Source organism: Ursus arctos, unplaced genomic scaffold (assembly GCF_023065955.2).
Source record: "Ursus arctos isolate Adak ecotype North America unplaced genomic scaffold, UrsArc2.0 scaffold_33, whole genome shotgun sequence".
Taxonomy (NCBI): Eukaryota; Metazoa; Chordata; class Mammalia; order Carnivora; family Ursidae; genus Ursus; species Ursus arctos.
Genome location: NW_026623019.1, coordinates 11,029,233 through 11,056,064, shown reverse-complemented (window position 1 = coordinate 11,056,064; position 26,832 = coordinate 11,029,233). Strand labels below are relative to the sequence as shown.

The window sequence follows — 26,832 nt, the reverse complement described above, 5'->3', positions numbered from 1 at the left end:
AGTCTTCACAAAGACCTACTAGGTCCTACAAGACCTGCCCTACCCCTCATCGCTCTGATCTCGTCTGCCCTGCTTACACCCCTCCAGCCACATCGACCTCTTGGCTGGTTCTCAGATACAAGGTACCTGTCCTCCCAGAACTTTGTGCTGGCTGTTCCCTCAGCTTGAAATGCTCTTCCCTACAGATCCATGTGACTCACACCCACACTGCCTTCAGGTCTTTATTCCCTGGTCACTTTCAGTATCAGAAATTCAATAGCCTCTCTTTAGAGGCTTTCTTCACCCCCAGGAAGAAATAAGCCCCCAGGATCCTTTTAAAATAAGTTTGGACAAATTCTCATGAGTTCTCTGTAAGCAATGACTCAAAGGACCTAAAATTTGTTTACGGTGTGTGTGTTTATATGCTCTGCCTCAGGTGGTAGTTAATAATGAACAACATTTATCGTGCTTACTATTATAACTATTTTATATAGAAAATCTTATTTAACTTTCACAAGGACTCTATGAGGTCAATGTCATTATTGCTTGTATTTAATAGATGGGGAGACTGAGGTGCAGAGTTCAGTGATAGCAAGAGGCAGAGAGACTTAAACCCACATCTGCTTTATTCCAAAAGCCTATTCTCTCAATTGGTAAAATAACCTGTCTCCTTCGTCTTACATTCTTTTTGGATTTCTTGCTCATAGATGATGCTACGTATCTGAGGGATTTCATCAGATTATGTAATTAAAAATTCAAAAACAGATAGGAATCCACTTGAAACCTCAAAACACTATTTTCAACCAAGCAAGCTTCCAGCAACTATCAAACTGGTACTCCTTTTTCTAGGTACCTGCAGAGTATTTCAGAGTTTTAGGATTGCCTTAGATTCATTTGCATGTTCCAACTCTTGGGAAAGTGAAAAACTTCAAGGCCATAAAGAGATCTTCAAAAATTTTTAAATATATATTAAAACCTCAAGGCAACATCATTTCATTGCCATATGGGAACCTGAATCCTTACACATAAACACAAAGTTAGTTGGAGTAAAACTTCGATTTCACATATAATTGCATGAACTGAAGCACAGATGATCCTTTGACATTGGTGCAGGTTGGGGTCTGTGGGAAGCAGACTCTGATTTGGAGGTTACGGTGCAGGCTGCTTCCTAAGGGTGCCCTTGGGCTCCGCACCTGTGGAAGGGAGGAGGAGGAGGCAGGACTGGGCCGAGGGAGAAGTGACATTGCAATGCAGGCCCCACAAAGCCTCTCCTGACCCCATAGGCTACACTGGAGTTAAAACGGCCCACACAATTTACCCCATATTAGGCTGATATGGCCAGATTCTTTGCATTGCTCCTTCCATCACACAAGCGATGTGGTCCTCACAAGGACAGGTGATCCCCAACAAGGGGGCTCTCTACACTGAGGCCGACCCTCAAGGGGGTTGATGGCTGAAGGCTGTTTGAAGACAACAATCCCACCACCTGAGATGACAAGTCCTTCCTTGATGGAGGATCTGGATAGCACACTGGTGTCCACCACAGACATTTTGCAGAGAAGGGAAAGAATACTGCATGTGGAGAGAGCCAAGGAGAAAATCCAGAAAATCTAGAAATTATGTGCATCGACCCACTTCCTCTGGTCACAAATCATGGAGCCCTGTGACCATGTGCTGCCTCAACCCCTGGAAAAGCAGCATCAGGCCCCCAGGTGAGAGCTACCCAGGAGTCTGTCCTCCAAGATTTAGCTTCATCGAGTGATTAAATAACACATGTAAAGTTCTGGTTTATAGAAAGCACTCAATAAACATTAGGTATTACAGCGAGTTGAATGGTAGCCCCTCCCCAAAAGATATGTTGTGAATGTGACTTTATTTAGAAAAGGCGCCCTGCAGATGTAGTTAAATTAGGGATCTTGAGCAAAGATCATCCTGGATTAGGAAATGGGCCCCAAATTAAGGGCAAGTGCCCTTCAAGAGACAGAAGAGCAGTAACAGACACAGGTAAGGGTGGAGGCAGAGACAGGAGTGGGGGAGCCAGAAGAGCCTCAGAGCAGATCCTGTCCCAGAGCCCCCAAGGAGTGTGGCCCTGCAGACTCCTTGACTTCACACGTCTGGCCTCCAGAGCTGTGGGAGAAGAACTTTCCGTTGTCTTAAGTCCCCGGCTTTGTCCTGGTGGCCGTAGGACACTAAGGCAGAAAGTGTGAAGCATCAGGCAGTCATGTGCCAGGCACTTTCCGTGTGTCTCTCATTCAATCCTGCTACATCCCTGTGAGATGGACACTTGTTACCTCCGTCTTACAGATGACGGGGAAACAGGCCCAGAAGCGTCCTGTAACTTGTTCTGGGTCCCATGTCCAGCTACACCGCCCCAAGTGCTTCCTCTTTACAAAGGCCTGTCGCGCCTGACAAGGGCTGCAGGGGAAGGGGCCTGCTGTCTCTGGGGCAGCCGCACGAGCCCTCTCACAGGGCCTGGCTATCCTTGTGCTCTGGGCTGCTTCGCCCCCTGCTCCCCTCGGGGGCCCTCAACCAGGGATCCCGCTTTTTGCTGTGTCACTCTTGCGCTGGAGATCTAGCTTGGTCTCGATCCCAGTTTTCTGGGCACAATAGAGGAAGGTGAAACAGGGCGCCCCTGCGCAAGAGCCCGCCTCACCCTCCGTCGGGCCACTGAGGCATCAGAGGGAACAGGCTCATCTGTGAAAGTAAAGAAAGAAATCTGGTGCTTATGACGTCCCCTGAGCGCATGCGCATCGCAGAGTGGGGCCGACTCGGAGGCTCTTCTCGCGCACCTTCCCTTCTGTTTGCCTCTCTCCCTTCTGGTCGTTCTTACAGAGTGCCGTGTCAGGTCCCTTCTGCAAACATTTCCTGAGCACCTACTATGTGCCAGACATAGTGCTCAGGGCTGGAGACCCAGGGGTGAACGAGATACTTTCTCTGTCTCACGGACCAGAGGCTGACCCATGGAAAGACCACTGCAATAAAATATGCTGGTGAGGTAGAGCGAGGACCGCAGACATGAGCTGGTAGCAGGGGGATTTAGGGAGGGATGGTGGAGCAAGCAGGCCCAACCACAGGGCATCACTGGCCCTGGCCCAAGGCCAAGTCATTATGGCAGGAGAGGGGTCCAGCCCTGCTTATTTTGCCCAATTTTTCAAAAGAAGCCCAATGTCCAGATATAGATGCAATAGCATCGATTTTCAAATACTGGCAATGAATTACAACAGAATATATTTAAATCCCTGTGCGGGTACAGTAACACTTGGTGGGAGGCTAAATTCAATTCCTGAGCTGCCATTTACGGCACCAAGGAAGAACCACGGAGACAGAGACTGGGACGCTGCACCACCATCCTTCCAGAGCAGGTGGCCAGACACAGATGACCAGTCCGATTCTAGAGAAGAGAAAACAGAGGCAGAAAGAGTCTGACTGACTTTTAACCAAGGTCACATGTCTCTAAGCGCTGGGGACAAGATGGGAAGTCATAAGCTTGCTTCCTCAATGGCCGGGATTTGGGAACACAGAAAGGACTTTGTATACTCTGAGTCCTGTGCAAAGGTAAGCTATTCAAAATATCCTTATAGTAATTATACTTTGGTATCTTTCTATGACATACTCTATGTTTTAAAATTACATAGACAACTTTATATATGTATATATCTTTTTTCCTTTCTTGCTTCCTGGGTCCCCTCTGATTTATGCCAAGACATTGTCTCTGCTCTGGAGTTTTGTCTGTCTTTGCCTCTCTCCATCTTTCTTTCTTTCTCTCTGTGTCTGTCTGTCTCTCTCTCTTGGTGTCTGTGATGTACTCTGGGGCTCCCTTCTGCCTCTCACTCAGCATTTTCTCTGTCTTGCTTTCATGTTCTCTCTCTCTCTCTTTCTACATAGACCCCAACGTGCCTCCCCCCGCCCCCCATTGCATGCTATCAGGTAGAAAATGAGCTGGTAAAACAATTCCAGACTCTGTGGGTTGTCCTGCCAGTGACCTTCATTGCATTCCTGCACGAGGTGTCTGGGGGCTCTGCCCCAAGGCTGGCTGGCAGTGTCCCTTGGTTCCTGACCAGCACCAGCTGCCTCTTACCCCTTGTGCCTGCTGCAGGTCTGACTCATCTACCGTGAGGGACTGAGGCCCAAGGTTAACCAGTTCTTAACAAAAGAATCTCCTGCTATTATAAAACACGCGCCCCACTCTTCAAATTGCCACACTCAAATGACCTGAACTGGTAAAGTAGATATGTCCTTTACAGTGGGCATTTAAAAGGAACAGACGCTTAAACAGATACTTTCTAACATTAATCTTTGTTCCATCAGTTTGAATGCTAGCTTGGAGTCAGACATCTTTCACTATGGTTTGATGGCCATCTTTTGAACTTTTTTTTAAGTCAAAATTCATGGGGCTGAGTCATCACAGTGAAAATACTACCACCTTTTACTTAGTGTTTGTGATGTGCCAAATGGTTTCATGGTCAATTTATGGGGGAAGAAGCTAGGCCTAAAGAATTTAAGTGACTTGCCCAAAGGTGTGGGGCTGGGCTGTGAACACAGCTCCAGCTACCACCAAAGCCCTCTTGACCTGTCTACACTTCCAGGGCAGGGAAGGTTTGGGCAAACACTATGCAATGTCCTGTTCTCTGACCCCACACCTTCTTCTTCTACCCCTAGGCTGGGCCAAGGCCAGCACAGCGAGTTTCTCTCTGCCCCATTGAAGCATCTATACCCGGAAGTTCTGCAGGAGAAGCCCTTTGTGATTAGAGTCAAGCCTATCTTTCCATTCTGAGCCCATCATAGCCCAACCTACTCCTGCACCAGCAACGTGCTGGCCCTTAACTGTCCCCGGGCCACTCATCCTATGTTCTCACCTGCTCTTCTCTCTGTTCAGCATCAGAATGCTTTCCTCCCCTTCTCCCATTGGTAAGCTCCTTGTAATGGGTTAAATTCTGCCCCCAACCCCCAAGGTCATACACTGAAGTCTTATCCCCAAGTACCCCAGACTTTATTTTGAAACAGGGTCACTGCAGTTACAATTAGTTAAGATGAGGTCACTGGAGGAGAGTGAGCCCTAGCCCAATACGACTGGTGTCCTTATAAAAAGGTGACATTTAGACACAAATACACACAAGGAAAGCACTCTTGAAGATGGAGGCAGAGGTCCTGGGGGTGGTTCTGGAAGATCACCAGCAAACCAGTGGAAGCTGGAGAGGGTAGGAGCTGCTTCTCCCTCACCGCTCTCAGAGGGAACCACACCCCCCACCCCCGCTGACATTTTTGGATTTCTGGCTCTAGCTCTGACATTTCTATTGTTAAAGTTACCTAGCAGGTTGTACTTTGTATGCAGGCCTAGGAAGCTAATGTACTCTGTTTTGTGTGGGTCTCACCTAGGATAGTAATGCCACCAGCTAGAAATGCCCGGAGGCACTCACCTTGGCCCCAGTGAGCTTCCCACAGACCTCTCTTCTTTCCAAACCACTGCTACAACTAGACTGACCCTTGTAGTTCTTATTATGATCACAAGATGCCTTTCAACAACAAACTACCAACAAACTTTGGAAAAGAAATGAAGGTTTATTACTTACAAGACCTAGAAATTACACAGCACACCTGAGGCCACTGTGAGGTGTGTAGGTAGAGAGACACGGCGCCCATGGGCCTGGGTTCTGCTTTTGTTGGGGTTGGGGTGGGACCTAGGGTTTCGTGGGCTCACTACTGGTGAATTTAAAATGTCAGGCAGGAATTTAAAGCAAGGGAGAAGAGACAAGTGGCCCAAATGGCCAGTTACCGAAATCAACCAAGATCTTTAAAACAAAGAAGACTCAGTGAGGAAAGGTGGCCTCACTCTTTATCTAGACCCTGTGGCTGGCAACGTGTTTATTCAAGATAGCTATTCAAGATAGTGAGTCCAGTCTTTGAAGGAGATGCCTTCAGCAATCAAAGCTTAAGTCGGGACTTGCTACAAAAGGAAAAAAAAAAAAACAGTCTGTCTGCACTGCCCGCTCCCATTCATTTCCAAAGACTGCTCAAGTGTCCTGTCTTCCTCTCTCTGGGCTTCCTGTCCTCATAAACTGCAGTGTATATTATTAGGCTGTATTGCAATCACTTTGTTTATGTCTCTGTAATCTGCAAGGGAAGCTGATACTTCAAGGGCTGAGAATTCGGCTTTTTACTTGTTTCTGCTCCCGTGTCATCTGTGGGCCTGGTTAATTGTAGACGCTCATTAAATGCTGAAGGAGAGGTTCTGGAAGGCACATCCTCACAGGTAAACACGGCCAAGAGGCCTGCTTGGGCTGCAGCCCTATTATTAGAAGGGAAATAACTAAATCTAAGCTCTAGATCACCCAGGAGGTTATTTATGGAAACAAATGAGCTGCACAGATGTGCTCTGAGAGCCTAGAGTCATTGCGAAGAGGAGTGACAGCCTGAACAGCAAGTAGAGTAGGCTTCCTGGGATCAGAGCAACACATCTGGCAAACTCCAGGGAGGGAAGGAAGGTGAGGGAGGCTCTCAGAAGCCCACTTTCATGAGAGGCAGAGGGGGCTGCAGGGAGAGGACTTGACCCCTGGATGGAGGCACCAGGCCTGGGGGTTTGGAGGAAAGTAGAGATCATGGAACAGCCTGCATCCTGCCATCTGAGCCTGTCACAGCCCAGCCCCATGGACTCCTGTCTGGGTCCAAGAGAAAGGTTGGGCTGTCGGGAACCCAGAAAAGTCTGTTCCCCTAAATCCCACAGAGGGCTACAAACAGCTCCATGACCCCTGGGGCAGTATTAAAAAGAGCAGGTGAGCAGTGTCTTGTCTGACCTTGCTGCAGACATTGCTGGCATTTCAAGGTTAACTGCAGGAAGAATGGGCAGCATGCGTCTGTGCTGGGGCAGGGGAGGGGAGTGGTGCAGGCTGGCTTGTGAGCACCCATGTTTGCCCCTGGGACAACCTCTCCAATCCTGGAGTTAAGGCTCTGTGTCACCTGCTGGGGCAAAGAATGAACTGAAGGACCTTGGAATTGGACATAATGACAGTTAATGGTGGCTCCAGAGACAGGGGGAGCCCTGTGCCCAGCCTGGGCTAAACCCAAGTGGTCTGCTTTCTCCTCTTCACGTTTTGAGTACTGGGGCCTGGAAAAAAAGGAAGAATGAAGAATTCTGCAGCCAAAAACATTCCCCAAAAGAGCCATGAAACCTTACAGCCTCTGACATTATTCATGTGTTAGATTGAGGATGTACAGATGTACACTCTGTGTGATTTGATCTAAACCGAACAGAGACCATGATGCTCACAACTACTCAGAGACAGAATGGACACCATCTGGGAGGGGGACAGACAGCAAATATCAGCTCTGAACAGGCCCGTGCGGGGTGTGTGTGTGTGTGTGTGTGTGTGTGTGTGTGTGCATGCGGGCACGTGCGTGTGGAAGCTTAAAATGCAAAGGCCTAAAATGCTGGGTACTTAAAGATGTTAACTGACACCAATGCCTTCAGATTTTCAAAGTGCCCGAGGCCCAGGTGATGGCTGATAATGAAGAAACTCTACCCCTAGGCATTGCACGATGCCTCCATGAGCCAATCCAGTGAAACACAATTCCAGCCGTATATTATAAACACCTGGGGAGTTCCTTCTTTTTAATGCGAAGGTTGGGCCCCAGAAGACCAATGAAATCATCATTTCTGGGATAAGACCAAAGCACAGGTACTTCCTTAAAGCTCTCCAAGCTGATTCTACTAAGCCAGGGTTAAGAATGCTCTGGCTTAATATTTTCATCATCAACACAGTTAAGTACTATTATTGTTCATTTTTTTTAAGCTGTTTGAAAAGAACAAGAGAGTGTTCTATCATAACAGGGAGAGTAATTTTGTCATTGAGACCATGGACACTGGAGTTTAACTTGGAGCTCTGCCACTTACTACCTGTGAAGTTAGAGCACACTGTTGAGTGCCTCTGTGCCTTAATTTCCTCTTCTGTAAAATGCAAATAGCAGTACCTGCCATATGGGGTGTAATGAGTACTAGATTAGTTTATATTATTATTAGTTTATATTATTTGAGTACTCAAAAAAGTGCTGGCACTATGTAAATATTAATATTCATTTTCTTTTTTAAAAAAAGATTTTAATTTATTTATTTGTCAGAGAGAGCAAAAGAGAGAACACAAGCTGGGGGAGGGGGGCGGCAGGCAGAGGGAGAAGCAGGCTCCCTGCTGAATGAGGAGCCCGATGCGGGACTCGATTCCAGGATCCTGGGATCATGACCTGAGCCGAATGCAAACGCTTAACTGACTGAGCCACCCAGGTGTCCCACTAAGATTCATTTTCTATCAACTAAGTTTTCCAGGTCAGGCTTGTAGTTGAGATTGATTATGGAGTCTATCCATCAAAATAGCCTCTCATATCGTGTCTGGCCTTTGCGGGTTGGGAAGAGGCAGAAACTAGAAATGTAAATTGGACAACTGGTAAACCGTAGCTTTAATGTCTTACCAGAGTAGAAGAAAAATCTAAACTATTGAGTGGATGCATTATTAGTACCAACAACTAAGACATTAAAAATAGTAATGTAGAAAATAGTTTCAGGATTAACATAGAACCTTCATCTGATGATACCTGAGGTGGTACAAACAAGATGGAGTAGAAGATACGAAGAGGCTTCTTACAGGATTATGTTTTTTAGAGGCTAAAGAAAATTATCTTGGTTCCTGCTTATAGCCTGAAGGGCAGGTTTGTCTGTGTCCAATAAAAATGTCTTCTTAAAAAAAAAGAGAGAGAAACTTTTAAATGAGACATCTTGTTTCTAAACTGCTGGAAGCCCCCATAACTCCTCCCAAACTGAAAATGTTGCTTTTCTCATTACACATTTTAAAACTTTACATACACATTTATTTTATATTTATTTTGTTATGGGGAAGCTTACTTATTCACTCACCCATAGCAGGCTCAAATTAGACTTCTGAATACCCAACTTATTGGACTCAGAATTGTTCTCATGTATGGTGGGATGGGGATGTTCCATGGGAAACTGGTTCCCTCACTTCTAGGCTTCCTTCCAAAGCCAGGCAATAGGACTGAAATGGCTTCTTTCACTCTAAGTATGGGAATGTCTTGCAGTGGTGGCTGCCTTCTGCGTCTCTGCTAGGTTTCCATATTGGGTCAAAGACATCGCCACATTCCTCCAGAAGGGAATAGCTTCTCTGTAGGTAGCATCCGCCTGGGTCCCCACCACGTTCCTGAGTCTATTAATTCTTGCATTCCACTTTTTCCCTCCAAGGTTCAATTTCCTTCTTTTTGAAATATATCCTTTAGGAACTGTTGTTAGCTAAGACCTAGGAGAGGTCAATTTTCCTAGTCTTTGAAAGCATCAGTCAAAATATGAGTTCAGTTGGATGTAGGCTTCTAGATTACAGTTCTGGGTGAACATGGTGGGTTGAACATGCTCATCCAAATTTGGCTTCTCCAGGATCCATTTAAAAACAATAATGAGTAGGCATTATGTAGAAATGTAGGAGCTCTTGAGGCTATGGAGAACGGGAGAGGAGACGACAAACTTTTGGAAACTAGAAAGAAGGTGGATAAGCAAAAAATGACCTAGCGGATCAAAGTCAGATTTGAAGCTGGCTCAGTTTATTCTACAACGTTATCAAGAGTCCAGGAGATGGTGACACCAGATAATGTTGGAAAGGGGAAAGAAGAGGCTGGCCCAAAAGGAGGAGGATTAGAAAAGCTCTTTGAGAAGCACTATCCATACTCCATGCTACTGATGACTTCTCTTCCCCTAACTAGGGAAGTTGGTAGCATCGTCCCGGTCCAAACTGAAAGGCCCAAAAAAACCAGGAGAGCCAATGGTGTCAGTCCCAGTCCAAGTCTGAAGGCCTGAGAACAGTGAGCACTACTGTCTGAAGGCAGGAGAAGATGGACACTCTAGGTCAGGCAGACAGTAAATTAACCCTTCTTCCACTCTTTTGTTCTATTCAGATCCTCAAGGGACTGGATTATGTCCGCTTACATTGGTGAGGGGATCTTCTTAACTCGGTCTACCAATTCAAATGCCAATCTCTTCCACAGACACCCTCACAGACACACCCAGCAATCATGTTTTACCAGCTATCTGAGCATCTCTTAGCTCAGTCAAGTTGACACATTTAACTAATCATCACACCACCCTAGCAAAAGGTGGGTGTTTATTCTCTGGGAAGGGCAGAACGAGGTAGGCTGGACTCAGAGGGCACAGACTGGGTTAAGAGGAGAAGTACCACCTGAAACCAGGGTGAAGAAATGAATGTGTGAGACACTGAAAGTGGAGACCCTGCCTCTAAGCCCTGTTCACCCACTCAGCTTCCAGAATGGAAGCTTTTTCTCTCCAAGTAGAAGAACGATAGTGGAGGGGTCATCTCCATGGAATCTGACCAGATATCGAGGAAAAATGTAAACATAGTGATATTAAGGTTCCCCTAACAAACAGCCCAGCCACATCACCTTCCAATGAAACTCACTCAGATCTTCCAGTCAGCTTCTTACCCACAATTAAACACAAGCAGACACCTAAAAATCACCAGACAGCTGAAGAATGCCTCTAATATAAAAGATCAAACAAACAAGCCAGTAACAGAGAAAAATAACTTGGAGGAAAAATAAACCATGAAAGGAAAAGAAAGCTTCAAAATAAAATAATTATTAAAATCCTCAGAGAGATAAGCCATGGTTCTGAATCCCAGAAACAAGTTCAGAATACTGTTTGAAAGAGAACATTTAGAGAACATCAAAGATCTCTTAGAAATTAAAAACATGAGAGCAGAACTGAAACATTCAATAGGAAAGGTTAGAGGTCCAAGTGAGTTGATCTCCCAAAGAGTAGAGCATAAAGCAAAGAAAATAGGAGAAAAACATATAAAATATTATAAGACATCATATATGAATTTATATTTCTTTCTTTTCTTTTCTTCTTTTTTAGAGAGAGCGGGAGTAGTGAGGGTCAGAGGGAGAAGGAAGAAGAGAATCTTAAGCAGGCTCCACTCTTGGCACAAAGTCTGACATGGGGCTTAATCTTAAGACCCTGAGATCATGACCTGAGCAGAAATCAAGAATTGGATGTTTAGCCAACTGAGCCACCCAGGTGCCCCCTAAATTTATATTTCTATATTTGTATTTTCAATAGAAAATATGAAAGCTTACATTTTATTGTAAAACATTGTATCAAACAATCTAGGAAGGACAACATCTGAATAATGGGAGTTCAGTTGGTAGAGCATGTGACTCTTGATCTGGAGTTGTGAGTTTAAGCCCCACATCTGGCATAGAGATTACTTAAAAAGAAAGAAGAGGGGCTCCTGGGTGGCTCATCGTTAAGCGTCTGCCTTTGGCTCAGGGCGTGATCCGGGCATTCTGGGATCAAGCCCCACGTCAGGCTCCTACGCTGGGAGCCTGCTTCTTCCTCTCCCACTCCCCCTGCTTATATTCCCTCTCTTGCTGGCTGTCTCTATCTCTGTCAAATAAATAAATAAAATCTTAAAAAAAAATAAATAAAATAAAATAAAAAATAAAAAAAGAAGAAGAAAATAAGAAAACATGAATAATGGGAATTTCAGAAGAAGAAAGCAGAGAAAATGAATGAGAATAAAAAGCAAAGAAATAATTTAAGGAACTTTCCTGGACACAAATACATGAGTTTCTAGCTTGAAAGGTTCATTAAGTGCTCAGAACAATGGATGAAAATGGATGCACACCAAGGCATATCACTGTGAAATATCAAAACAATGAGGACAGCAGAACTCATTGAACACTTTCAGAGGGCAAAACCAAGTCACATACACTCAAAAGTCATACTTACACTCGTAATAATGCAAACACTGATGATTGATCTAAATAAAAATATACTATTACTATATTAAAAGGATGAGCATCTGGGAAATACAAAAGTGTGTGGTGGAAAAGAAAAACAATTCCGATCTTCCGAAGTGGAAGGAATTATTTCATTATCCTCTGGTCTCTGTTGATGTTGAGAAGTTTATTGACACTGCAGTTGCTCCTTTGTAGGTAATCTATTCTCTGGCTACTTGTAGGTTTTACTCCTTGTCTTTGGTGTCCTGTAGTTTCTCCAGGTTTCTAACAATCCCAGTAAAGATGTGATGGGGCTCATCTGGGATCCTTTAGGAATCTATGTACAGCACTCTGATTGTATGTTGGGCTAGTTAATATCCCTGGACACAAACATTATACCCATAAAGATAAATCACTGGAGACACAAGAAGAGTCTTCGGATGAAATGCAAACATATAAATTTCTGAAAGAAGACTCTGGGTTGTGTCCAGGAAAAATATCTAGAGAATGAATGTAATAGATTGCTGAGTAGAGCATGAGCTAGTGCCCAGAGATAAAAGATAAAGAGATAAGTATGTCCCAGATTTGACAGAAAAATGAAACCAAATGGGGCCAGAGAATTCTTCCAGGAATTATTAAGAAGTGGCTGAATAGGCTCTGTAACCCCAGTCATCACCTCAGCCTCTGCTCTATACTCCCTTCCACGTCCAGCCCCCAGGGTAGGAGAGAAAGGACAAGTCTATGAGCTGTGGGTTGCTGGGAAAGGATGAGTACTGTGACTTTTCCCTCCTCTCCCTTTGGGAGAGAAAAGGGAAGCTGCTGTTTTCCAAATCCCCCAAATGTGAAACGGGATCCAAACATTATTCTCAAAGATGTGGAGTGTCTTAATGACACCTTATTCCTTATTTGGTCCTGTTTATACAGTGCACTTGCTGATCATCTGTCCTGTTCCTATATGTGCAAGGGGGAAAGAAATGGAGAGATGAGAGGGCAGAGAGAATGCAAGTGTGTAGCAGTCTGTACTCACACTACTTGGTGGGGAAAAACTGTGTTAAGTCACCTGCGGGTCCACAAGTAGCCAGACTTGAGCTGACTTGCTAGCACCCCACCCAAGAGGGTTACCAATCAAGCAATGATTCCAGCAGCGGGAGGCTGAGGAGTGTTCCACTGTGGACCAAAGCAGGGGGCAGTGGTAAAGGTCAAGTCTGAGTGGATCTCCCAGGTCAGGAGATGGGTCCTCAAACATCTGTACCTTCAGTAACCAGCATGGTAGACAACCTCAACTCAGAGAAATATGAATGTGAACTGGTTCAATTTTCGTCCACTTGCTGCCTTCAGCCATGCTTTTACTGAATCTCCCTTGGCTGTTCTTTAATGACATCTTGTGTAGACTCCATTCTGGTCACTTGCACATATAGAAAAGTCCACCACCAGAGAGCTAGTATTTAGACATGTGCCACACAAAGGGGAATGCTCTCCGGGAGGGGACTACAGTGGTAACAGTTAGGTGAACATTCTTTCTTTTCTTCATCCATTTTCCCTGCCCCTGTTCTGCAAGAACCAAGACTAGAGAAAAAAGATAGAAGAAAGAGTAAACGTGTAGACTATGCCCTTTCCCCACTCCAAGGTTCCCAGGCAGAAGCCTCACTAGTGGCATGGGGCACGGTGAAGACAAGTATTCAACTGGATATGCAATTGAGTTGGATTGGATTGGATGTTTTGGTTGGAGAAATAGGCTTGAAGATGAGCTTCCAGGAACAACACCCACAATCATACCACAGAAATGGCTTGCTGAGGAAATGACACCGTCAACCTACACGTTGGGAACTTGACTGCATTAGACCTATGGCAATTAATGCCTCCCCAAATCCAGATACCATTGCCAACATCCAAGCCAACAAGATGGAAGCACTGAAGAGCATGTATCTCTTTTGTTGGTCATGCAGGAACTTAAATATTGCATAGATGCATCTGATTGGTTGAGTCTGGGTCACACGATTTTATTCTAGGTGAAAAGGAAGCTGGGGATTTGAGCTCTGAGTTCTATATTGGAGAGGTAGAACATATAACATGAAAATTCTCCATATTCAGAAAAGCTTTTCAGAAGATGATAAGTCACTGCAAATGTGGCATGTGCCCACTATAGCTAATACTGTTTAAAATATAATTGATTAACCACTCACACCCATTAGGATGGCTATTATCCAAAAAAATCAAAATAACAAGTGTTGGTAAGGATGTGGAGAAATTGGAACACTTGTGCATTGTTGGCGGGAATATAAAACGGTATAGCTGCTATGAAAAATCTGTATGGCAGTTCTTCAGAATGGAAACAGAATTGCCATATGATTCAGCAACTCTACTTCTAGGTATATATGCAGAAGAGCTGAAAGGGGGGACTCAAGGAGATATTTATACATCAGTGTTCAAAGAAGCATTATTCACCATAGTCAAAAGGCAGAAACAGCCCAAAGGCCCATTAATAGATAAATGAATAAATAAAATGTTCTGTTCACAAAATAGGATATTATTTAGCTTCAAAAAGAAATGAAATTCTGGTACATGCTACAACAATGGATGAACCGTAAAAACTTGATGTGAAGTGAAATAAGCCAGACACAAGAGGACAAATAGTGCATGATTCCACTTTCATGGGGTACTTAAAGTAGTCAAATTTATAGAGACAAAAATTGAATAATGGTTACCCAGGGATTAGGGGTTGAGGAAAATGGGGAATTAGAGTTTAATAGATATAAAATTTCTATTTGGGATGATGAAAAAGTGCTGGAGATGGACGGTGGCAATAGCTGTAGGACAGGGTGCACGGCCTTACCACTGAACTGTGTGCTTACAAATGGTTACAATGGTAAATTCTATTTCTGTATATTTTACGACACTGAAAAATAGAATGGATTAATAGTTTTGGAAATCAAAACAAAACTGACCAGATAATTTATTTCATTACCCCCATGTTTTAGGATTTAATCAGGCAATAAGGTAGGGAAAGGAGGACATAAAGAAGGATTTGTTTTGTATCTTTTGTGTTGGGACTCCTCACTCAGCAACGCTGCACCGATATGATGTATGAGAACGAGTGTTAGGACTTCACCCCCAAGAACTGAGATAACACAGTGATACTCTTACAGCCAATGGTCGGTGCGGCATATTGAAAAACCCCTCAGGTTAACACTCCTCTCTCTTCAAGTGTCCCTGTTTTGGTAGGAGTCTGCAACTCTGACTGTCCTTGAGCAACGAGAAAAAGATTTAAATCAAGAAGAGCAGAAGATGCACATATTGACAACAAAAATATCAAAAGCCAGTTTTCTTTGGCAAAAGGCTTTCAGTCTCATTTTCTCGAGCTTTAAAGAAAAACCAATTATTAACAAATGCATAAATCAAGGAGAGAGCAACCAAATAATAATTAGCACAGCACGTTGGAGCCAAATATTCCCTGATCTCCGACTGACCTTGAGCAAATCACTTAAGCTCTCTGCTCTCCAGCTTCCCTGACTCTAGGAGGATAATCATAGCTTCTCCACAGAGGGGTTGGGAAATTCCCTGAATTCACTGTTGTCAAGTAAATCCATGGCATGCAGACACCCAGGGAAGACATTTTGTTCCTTTCAAAGTTATAGAAATTCAATAAAATAGTATATTGAGCAAGAATCAGCAAGTGTTCATTTGGGGAACATAAAGTGCTCTGAATAAAATAGAAACTTTATATACAACTGTCGTTTTCTTTGTTATGGCTTTCAGAACCCAAAACACATTGGTTGCCAGTTGCAATGCAATTTCACTGCCTCTTGCCTCTTGTTGTCCTGGTGACTTGCTGTATCAAACGGTGAGGAGAGGAAGTAGTTCAGCAAAGGGGCAAGAGGGCCAGGCTTTTCCTGTCTTGCCAGAGCTCTTGTTTTTGTTTCCTGATCTTGCTCATCCTTGTGCAATTAAGTTGCAGCCCTGAATCCAAATATATGCTCCCGGGAACCTCCTGAGAACATCCCAAGTGCATGATTTACAAAGACTGCTCTGGGGTTGAAGCAAGCTATCTTGATTCTTTAAATACCTTACTTGAAGAGGAAAATTATAAATCTATCAGAAGGACTTTTAGGCTTAAATTCTTCTTCAGGGATTCAAAGTTAACAAAGGGGACAGTATACAAAAGAAGATTACCTTTTCCATATAAGCTAAAACTATACCATCATTAATGAATTGCGTTATAGGCAAGAAAAGACAAGGAGCAGTTCTAGTTGAGGCCAGCATTTCACTTAAGATCATAGAATGGGAGACAGTGTAGTTTATGTTTTAAGTAGTTAAAAAATTTTTACAAAGCCGTTCTTTAAAAACACGTGAGCATTAAAAATAAATGAATATACTCTAAAGCAATAAGCTTTCGCTTAGAATTTGGGGTCATATTACTGATTTATCTTGCCTGTGGCGGCTAAAGATAATTTGAAAGTATCAGTAGGAAAGAAAGAATTATAGTGCTGACTACATCTAACTTACTACCTTGTCTCTCGTAGTTAGGTGGTTTTTTATTATATTACCCTGTTGAAGGGAAATTGCTTACATTGATGACAAACCAAAAGAAACTCGGCCTTCCTGGTGGTGGTGGCGGGGGTGGAATGCTATTTTTCTTGAGCAAAATTATATTATAATGTGCTGACAAATTAAAAACAACTCTTCTGAGTAATGAATGCACAAGGAGACTCCAGACCAAAGGGATCGGAACAGTAATGACATAAAGGAAATACCCTGATTTTTTTTTCCCTAAAAACTCAGCTAAAGTTCCAAGTAGTTTTCATTCAACAGTTCCAAATATCTTTCAACAGTGTCACTCCAAAACTGAAATGAGGGAAAACAAAGAGACATCTGAATGCCCAAGCTGTGCTCATTAGAAATGCACGGGTCATTTGCGTGATTAACAAGTCTTTGCTCATTAAGCCCTGGTGCCTGCCGCCCCGCCTGGGGGTAGGGGTCTGAACTCTGTGCCAGCAGCTGCAGTGGTAACATTCCTCTACTCCAGTTTCAAGAGCATGCGGTTTGCTGCCTGACTACCCGGGTTCAAATCTCAGCTCCACCACTTAGCAGCTCTGTGATTTCAGACAAGTTCCTCAGCCTCTCTGAACCTGTTTCTTCTGTAAATGGGAGAAAGTAACAGTCACTCTCTCCTAGGATGAAACAAGCTGAAGCCCACAGCACAGGCCGAACACGTAATACACATTCAACGGATCTTAACTATCTTCTGATTTTGCTACAAGCTTGGATGGTTTAACAACCCTGGGGTGCATAACTAGACTCGCTATTCCAAGATTATTTGAGGCAGAGGGATGTCCTTATTTATAAGCAAATGAAAAACTTAGTAGAATTCAATGATTTCTTCCAGGTGCCCAGGCGACTTTCTTGCATAAATTAGAATCACAGGGAACCGCGGAATTCCAGAATAATAGGAAGAAACCACCAGGTGATCTTCAGCCCTGGCAAAGAAGTTTCACAGAGGGAGAGAAACTGGCACAGTCCATAGTGCATTTGTCTTCGAATCAGAAAGTACAGGGATTCGGTTCCTTGCTTGGTCACTGTGGTGGGTCACATGCTGGCCCCCAAAAGATATGTCTAATTCTTAAACCTCAGTACTTGTGAATGGGAGCTTATTTGGAAATCGGGTCTTTCCAGGTGTAATTAAATTAAGGCTCTTGAGCTGAGATCATCCTATAGGTACTGTAGGCCCTAAATTCAAGGATGAGTATCCTTATAAAAGAAAAGGAGAAGACAGACACACCCAGAGGGGAAGCCCACAGGAAGACGGAGGCAGAGATTGGAGTGATGTGTCTACAAGACAAGGAGTGCCAAGGAACGTGGGCGGCCACCAGGAGCTAGGAGACAGGCATGGAACGGATTTTCCTTCAGAGCTTTAAGAATGAACCAACCCTACTGACCTTGACTTTGTTTTTGTTTTTTGGTTTTTTTTTTTTTTTTAAGATCTTATTTATTTATTTGAGAAAGAGAGAGAGCATAAGCAGGGGGAGCAGCAGAGGGAGAGGGAGAAGCAGACTCCCCACTGAGCAGGGAGTCCGATGAGGGACTCAATCCTAGAATCCCATGATCATGACCCGAGCCGAAGGCAGACACTTAACCCACTGAGCCACCCAGGCGCCCCCTGACCTTGATTTTGGACTTCTCCTCTCCGGCACTATGGAAGAATAAATTCCTGTTGTTTTAACTCATGCATTTACAGGAATTTGTTACAGCAGACAGTATAGTCAGTAAGTTGGAAAGTTCATGCACCTGAGAATTAACAAGATCAAGTATGTAAAGGTACCTGGACCTAACAGGTGCTCAGTTATGTTAGTTGAAAACATTCTCTTTATCTTCACAACAACCCAGTTTTGTTTTGTAAGTTAAGCATTATCTTCATTTTCTGCTGAGGAAACGGATTCTCTGGAAGGTCGACCAAGCAGCACCAGGCTAGGTGAGAAAGTGGCCGGTTTCCTGGCTCCAGGGCTTGTACCTTCTCACCCACACCAATTTGTCCCCCGTCTTGCTTATACAATTTTGCCATAATTCTGTTACTTACTACATCACGTCACCGTACAGGACTGAACTGCCATGTATGCTGTGTATCTACAAATTAAAATATTATCTGAGGAGGCAGTAGAAGTGGAGTGTGAGAAAGAAGTCTAAGGAAAGTACACAAAATCCAAAAGGCAGATCACTTATTAAGAATTAATAAGTGAAAGTTTTCTAAGTTATAAATCCTTTGGGCTCATTAAGAAACCCTATAAGAGTGTTGAATTACTGGGGCGCCTGGGTGTCTCAGTCAGTTAAGCATCTGCCTTCAGCTCAGGTCATGGTCCCAGAGATCTTGGGATTGAGCCCCATGTCGGTCTCCCTGCTCAGGGGGAGTCTGCTTCTCCCTCTGCGCTCCCCCCCCCAACTCATGCCTGCTAGAGAGCTCTCTCTCTCTCCCCTTCCTGAAACAAATAAATAAATCTTTAAAAAAAATGTTGAATTGTTTAATGTACTTAAAATAGCCTGAGACTGAGTTAGATTTGCTATGCTAAGGTAGCTAGTAGGTCCTTTCGAAAGTTAATTATACCCCAAAAAGCTCTTCATCTATCTACTGCCCACGGTTCTTTTGAGATTTACTACACCATCAAAAGTGGGACCTAGGCAACCTAATGAAATCCACTACTTATGCCAATAATCACCGCAGTGGTATTTCAAGGCCATCTCCTTAGTAAAAATATTTGTAGTCAACCTATTTTGGACGCCCTTGGGAGAGAAATACACCAAGCACATCAAAAGGGCATAATTCCCTTTCAGAACAGGGCTTTATTTATCAAACTGTTAGAGTAAGTCCCAACACTAGATTAGTGCAACTGCTTCATTCTTTCCCCCCAGAAAACCACAGAGACGCCAGGTCACTTTAGAATCTGCTGAGTTCAGAGCGAAGTCATGCAAACTGGTAGTAGTGCTTCGCATTGAGAGAGAATAAACATTCCGGGGAAATGAGATGCAAAGATTATTGTCTCTCTTTTTCTATCTGGTAGCTTTCAATTAGTTAATACAGTACCATCCACAAAACTGCTTAGCTGTATTACTAAATTTTAACTTAAAAAAATGAGGATTTATAAAGTACTTGCCCTTAGGCATGTCCCAGGGCTTCTGAACATCATGCTCGGCGGCCTTAAGTTAGAAACCCCATTCCTGGCACTGTGATGATGAGACAATGAGACGGAATTCAGATGAAGATCCCAATAAACACTACATCTTCCTCTTTTCCTGCGACATACCCCGCTGACATGTTTAGCATCTCCCAAGCCCAAGACTGGCTCACCTAGTCAAAACACTAGCACTTGGTCTTCAGTCCAGTGTCCTGGTTGAGAGCATGGGCTTCAGTTCTGTCTTCCACCATTTGCTTCCAGGAAGCAGCCAGTCATTCTTCAGGCCGTGGTTTCCTCATCTGTGAAATGGGAGGATAATAGTAACTACCTCACGGAGCTGTTAAAGGAAGGCCACATAAAGCCCTGGGAACTCTGTCTGACACACAACGTTTGCTCCCCTCATGCCCAACCTGATCCGAGGAGGCGGCACTCTAGGCACTGGTACTCGGGGGCGGTCCTGACGGCCTCCCCGGCGATCTCACAGTCCTGCTGACCAGCAGACCAGAGGGAACTCATCACAGTGCTCTAAATGAGACCTACCAGTGTAGAGCACATAGAAGGCCCCCTCTAATTTTCTGTGTGCTCTGCTAGTCCTGAAATTCCTCAGAACTTTACAGGACAGAGCTAACTCTGGCAGGCTCTCGAAGGATAAATGAATCTTCCCCTTGAGTTGAATGATTTAAAATCGCACACATTCAGTCGCTGAGTCTTGTTTTTGGTGACACTACATTGCGTAATGCTGCTACGTGGAAGAGCCAGGGGTGAGCGCGCTCACATCACCCTCGAATGCTGTCACGCTCATGTCCAGACAGAGGAGATTACACATTACAGCTTTACTCTGTCTACGTATATATATGACAAGTGCCACATTGTTTTCCTAGGCTCGGGTCAGCTGACAAACTGTCCCAAAGGTTTTGAGTTGTCCAGTAATTCAGGTCAGATTAGCACTCTGAGAGTTGTAATGGCTTTCCTTGGGGAGGGGTCACAGAGAAAAAGAAGGGGGCTTGAGAAAAAGCTAGTGTGGATATGTATTACCAAAGTGCATCTCTAAAAACTGAAAGAGTTTCCCTCTTTGCTTTGGTTACTGGGAAGCCTGGAGACAAACTGACTATCTGACAATAGTAACTATACAGAGCCATGTGCTACTCTTTTCTCATGTTTTAAATTCTTAACTGTATCTGACATCTTTGCAATTTATTTAATTTACATAGTGTATATTTTTGAAACAAGTTCAAATCCTCTCTGGAAGAAAAGGAAAAGAACATATTTTTAGAACGCTCAAATTATGCTTAAGTAATAGAGTCCCTCAAAGAGTTAACTCCCTTCCAAAGGGCTTTCTTTACTCCCAGACAGATTACTCACTGGCAGATGAAGCATGAAGTTGCCAACTGTCAAACACCAGGGGGATATATTTCTGAGGGGGGGGGGCAGAAAGAGAACCTTAATAGAACTTTCTCTTGGGGAACAGAAAGCATTCAGATGTATTTTTTAGAGCAAACAGCCCATCTAGTGCTAAACTGGCAAAGGACATACTTGAAGGACAGTGGCTGTTAGAGGCCAACGGAAATTCTGAAATCAGTAAGCTGGAGCAGCTCCACCAGCCAGTCCAACTGGACAGCCACCAGGACCGCTTCTAACAGAGGCTCAGAGAAGACAAACTGTGACAGTGGAAAGAACTGGGAAACGAGGAGATACATGCACACGTGTGCATGTGCACACACTGAGCACAAACCAATAACCCTACAGTGTTTGCACAAGAAGGCTACTTTTAGGGGCGCCTGGGTGGCTCAGTCATTAAGCATCTGCCTTTGGCTCAGGGCATGATCCTGGCGTTCCGGGATTGGGCCCCAAGTCAGGCTCCTCTGCTGGAAGCCTGCTTCTTCCTCTCCCACTCCCCCTGCTTGTGTTCCCTCTCTCGCTGGCTGTCTCTCTCTCTGTCGAATGAATAAATAAAATCTTTAAAAAAAAAAAAAAAAAGAAGGCTACTTTTAGGAACATTTTTTTATTTTATTATTTTATTTTATTTTTAATTTTTTTAGAGAGAGAGAAAAAGAGAGCTAGCACGCATGTGAGCAGTGAGGAGGGGCGATGGGAGAGAGAGAAAATCTCAAGCGGGCTCCACACTCAGCATGGAGCTGGACACGGGGCTGAATCTCACGACCCCAAAATCATGACCTGAGCCAAAATCAAGAGTTGGACACTTAACTGACTAAGCCACCCAGGCGCCCCTGGAATACTTTTTTAATGGACAGCTTACTCCAGAATTACTACTGAGATAAGCATGAAATTCCAGTTGATCCCTGTGGTCAGAGAAAGTTATTTATATCAAACAGCTCACCATAATAAGCAGGACGTGAGGTGACAGTATTATACAGACACAAGGATACATACCATTCCTATAACTACCCACACACGCATCCCATGTACGTAGCTCTATTTCTGCTAGTATGTTACATATGTTAACTCCTTCGCCCCTCCTAAGAAATAAGTTCTAGGTTTGATCACTTGTGCTGTCAGGAGCTATAGACGTTACCTCACTTGCTCAGTAGACATGAGTGGCAGTGGTAGCCGGGCTTCCATCCCAGGTCTGGGTAACTCCTCTGTAGATCACGCAGTGTCTATGCAGCTCTATGAGTCAGGGAGGAGTAGGTAGAAGGAAGACCTGGGACGACATCGAGGAAAAATATATTTGAAAAACCATGCTTTGCTGGCCACAAAAGAGGTCAATGCTACACCATCTTTCCCTATTACTAAAACTACTTCTAGCTTTGATGAAAACTTTACATGATCCAGTTTTGATGCTAGCCTGAAAAGATGTCTTTGTCTGCTTACTTAGAAAAGGTAGGTTTCATCAGGGACAATTTCAATGCCTGTGTGCTGGGGAATCCTGTTCTTGACCTGCATGAGTTACAGGCTATGCCTATATGATGCCACATCGGGAGGAAAAGCTAATAATTCACTCAGGGATAGGAATTTAGCTACATGATCAGAACTTCTGGGTTTTGGAAACATCTGGATGTCTGACATTGAGACACACAGCCTGAGCCTCACTTGCTGTTTTGCTTGGTACATGCCCCTGCATGAATCATACCAGAGCTAAAAACAGGGAGCAATAGAAGACAAAGTAACACAGGCCTGCGGAAAGCCAAAGTCTCTCCACCATCAATTACACCAGGGGTGGGGCTCTATGGGCTTCGGCTGGGACCCACAGTTTGGGTCTGACACCAAAGGGACGGTGGAAGCCAGAGGTGCCACTAAAAGAGATGATTGGAGAGGAAGTGGATGAATGTCATCCCAAAGGAGCAGAAGTGGGAGGAGAGTACAGAATTTAGAGCCAAGAAATAGACAAGAAGCAAAAGCAGGTTGGACTGAAAGGGGGGGGGGTGGAGGGTGGATCCTGAGAACCCTTGCTGAAGGCCAGTGTTGGACATGGCTGGACATGGCTGGAGAAGGGGTGGACATGGCTGGAGAAGGCACTGTCTGTGACTTAGTGAAGTATGGCAGGTTGAATTTCACTCATTCATTCAGGTTGAAGGACAAAGAGGCTTAAGAACATATGTTACTCATACTATAAAACGTTCTTGCTAAAAACTGATATTAGTAATCAGCTTTCCTTCTGGATTTTGCTTTTCAGTGGGAATAGGAAATGAACTAAATATGGCCCACATAAAAAGAGAAAAGGGTTGTGAATAGGATTTTTCTCTCATTTATAATCAGTAACTTAAAATCAACAACAGTAATACCAGCTAAAGTTTATGGGAATGTGTCAGGCTTTAGATGCACGATTTCATTCCATTTTCACAATAACCCTAGGAGGTAGGTGCTGTTATCATCCCCATTTCATAGATGAGGAAACTGAGACTGGGAGAGGTTGAATATCTTGTCCACCACCCACAGCCAGGGCCCTTTCTGACTAGAAAATTCTATACTCTCGGGAAGTAATGTCTCTGACCACAGCAACATTTTCTAGATATGTCTCCAGAAGCAAGGGAAACAAAAGCAAAAATAAACACTTGGGACTATATCAAAATACAAAGCTTCTGCACAGTGAAAGAAACAATCAACAAAACTAAAAGGCAACCTACTGAATGGGAGAAGATATGTGCAAATGACATAAAGGGTTAGTATCCAAAGTATATAAGGAACTTATACAACTCAACACCCAGGAAACAAGTAATCCAATTAAAAAATGAGCAGAAGGCATGAACAGACACTTCTCCAAAGAAGACATCCAGCTGGCCAACAGACACATGAAAAATTGCTCAACATCATTCATCATCAGGGAAATACAAATCAAAACCACAATGACGATCACCTCAGACCTGTCAGAATGGATAAATCGAAAACATGAGAAACAACAAATGTTGATGAAGATGTGGAAAAAAAGATAACCTCTAGCACTGTTGGTGGGAATGCAAGCTGGTGCAGCCACTGTGGAAAACAGCATGGAGGTTCCTTGTAAAGTTAAAAATAGAACTACCCTATGATTCAGTAATCCCACTACTGGGTATTTACCCCAAAAAACCAGAAACACTAATTCAAAGGCATACATGTACACCTATGTTTATAGCAGCATTATTTATGATAGCCAAATTACGGAAGCAGCCCAAGTGTCCATTGATAAATTAATGGATAAAGAAGATGTGGCATATATATACAGTGGAATAGTACTCAGCCATAAAAAGAATGAAATCTTGCCATTTGCAACAACATGGATGGAGCTAGAGAATTTCATGCTAATCAAGTCAGTCAGAGAAAGACAAATACCATATGATTTCACTCATGTGGAATTTAAAAAACAAAACAAATAAGTAAAGGGGAAGACAGAGAGAGAGGCAAACCAAGAATCAGACTCTTAACTAGAGAGAACAAAGTGGTGGTTCCCAGAAGGGGGTTGGGTGTGCAAATGGGTGAAATGGGTGATGGGGATTAAAGAGTGCACTGTGATGAGCAGCAGGTGATGTATGGAAGTGCTGAATCACTATATTATACACCTGAAACTAATATAACATTGTATGTTAACTATACTGGAATTAAAATTTCTTTTTAGGGACACCTGGTTGGCTTAGTCAGTTAAATGTCTGCCTCCGGCTCAGGGCATGATCCCAGGGTCCTGGATTGAGCCCCACATCTGGCTCCCTGCTCAGCCGGGAGCCTGCTTCTCCCTCTCCTGCTCCCCTGCCTGTACTCTCTCTCTCTCTCTGTGTGTCATATAAATCTTTGTTGAATAAATCTCTGTTGAATAAAATATTTAAAAAAATAAAATAAAATTCTGTACTCTTAAATCACATACGTTCATGATCTCTAGATTATGGTTTCAAAGCCCTTTCACACACAGTATCACATTTGGTCTTTTCAACAACTCTGGAAGCAGGCCTGGTTTCCAACCTCAGCTTTGTCCCTTCCTAGCTATGCTACCCTTCTTCTCTTAAGCACCTAGACCTGAGCTTTTACCATCTGGAGAGGGAGTGTAATGATGGTGTCTAACCACCCATGGGGCTATAGCGAGGAAGAGAGGCACTAATGGATTCACAGTCGTGCCCAGCACAGAGTTGAAGGCAAGGAAACGAGTGCTCTGTTAATGGCCATACTGGGTTATAGATACGCAGAGGGAAGCCCAGGGAGGTGGAGGACCTCACTCAACACCCCCTGCTGGGCAAGTGTAGAGCTGGGAGCTAAACCCACATCAGCATCCCCTCCCGTGAAACTTCTTGGCCCCACGTTGTTCATGACACCACTTCACGGCAGTAAGTATGGCAGCTGCTGTGACAAACAGTCTCTGGTGCAGGTGCACTTGAGCTCAGTGAAAACATCTGGATGCTCTTCATGGCAGCTTTGAAAGGAAATTTTCCCCATTCTGTTGGCACAACTGCACGACAGGTTTGGAAAAGTGCAATTTGGAGCCCTTCTGCTGCTGATTCCCCTAAACAAGGACATGTGTTTGGCATGTTGCCTGAAGGCCCAATGCTGTGTGTTGAACTACAGATTCTGTTGTGATTGAAATGATGAGGATTTAACTGAGGATACCTGGCACCAATGATATATGGGGGTATACGTGTCAACCCAGCGTAATGGTTTGGGGTGGGGGAGGGGAAGGTTGCAGGAGGAAAACAATCCTCAGATAACGAAACAGAACACAAGGCCAAATCTCTTCCAAAGAATTTATAACGAGCTTGTTTATGAGTCATCTGCAACTGAAAGTGAGCCCATTTCCTTCATATTGGAATTCCATGGTACCAGCCTTGAATAAACTTGTAAAACAGACACTGTTTGCTAGTACATCCTACATCGACCTTTTCACTCTCTTCCTGCCCTCTGAAGCCCCTCTCCCTATCCTCGCTTGCTCAGCGAGGCCAACCTCCCAACCCACCTCCTGGCCCAGGATTCCTCTTTTCCTATGCCTTACTCTCCATCCGAATGTAACTGCTTGCAACTCAGGGTGAGGAGGAAAGGAAACTGAGTGGGATCAATTCACACTCAGTTGTTAATAAGGGATGGCCTTCCCAAGGTACTCACAGTTTAAGAATTATTATGCTCTGGGGCGCCTGGGTGGCACAGCGGTTAAGCGCCTGCCTTCGGCTCAGGGTGTGATCCCAGCGTTGTGGGATCGAGCCCCACATCAGGCTCCTCTGCTGGGAGCCTGCTCTTCCTCTCCCACTCCCCCTGCTTGTGTTCCCTCTCTCGCTGGCTGTCTCTATCTCTGTCAAATAAATAAATAAAATCTTTAAAAAAAAAAAAAGAATTATTATGCTCTATGTGGTAAATTGCAGAAAAGTTTTCATCAAGCTCTGAACCAGTTTATCTTCACAAAAGCAAATCATTACATTGATTTCAAAATCCCAACCTCAATACATATTTAATCACCGACCCACTGAAAAAATATTTATTGACTACCTACAATATGACAGATGCTGTGCTGGGGAATAACTGGTGAGTGAGAAGGAATCCATGCTCACAGGACAGTGAAAGAACCTGTAGCTTCCACTAGGCGAATAAACTGGTCACCCAGGCTGCACTGCCTTGGTGGTCTGCTGCTCTGCTAATGTCAGAAGTGAGAGGGAGGGGGAGGGAGGAGGCGAAAGAGGACACAAAGACCAATAAGGCAAGGCTTCTAGCTCCAGGTTGTCAGAAGCCCCTCCATTCCCACTGGTTTTATCCCCCAGTATCTGCCTGCCCCCAGAGGAGTCTGAGTTTACTACCCTGTTCTAGGAGGATATTCTTTTTTTTTTTTTAAAGATTTTATTTATTTATTCGACAGAGATAGAGACAGCCAGTGAGAGAGGGAACACAAGCAGGGGGAGTGGGAGAGGAAGAAGCAGGCTCACAGCGGAAGAGCCTGATGTGGGGCTCGATCCCAGAACGCTGGGATCACGCCCTGAGCCGAAGGCAGAATCCTAACCGCTGT

At 44.1% G+C, this 26,832-nt stretch overlaps 1 protein-coding gene across 7 annotated transcripts in view; it reads right to left on the bottom strand.

Moving 5' to 3' along the window:
- Positions 1-26,832, bottom strand: part of MAMDC2 (MAM domain containing 2) — a 374,048-nt gene that overhangs the window by 148,666 nt on the left and 198,550 nt on the right. For 6 of the 7 annotated variants that reach the window (XM_048218282.2, XM_048218280.2, XM_057305609.1 and 3 more), the window contains 2 exons: positions 21,961-22,089; positions 19,601-19,726 (listed from right to left, as the gene is read on the bottom strand). The gene's annotated coding sequence lies outside the window, so the exon portion shown is untranslated. The remainder of the gene's footprint in view (positions 1-19,600; positions 19,727-21,960; positions 22,090-26,832) is intronic. The other variant, XM_044391280.3, reaches the window with a different exon arrangement.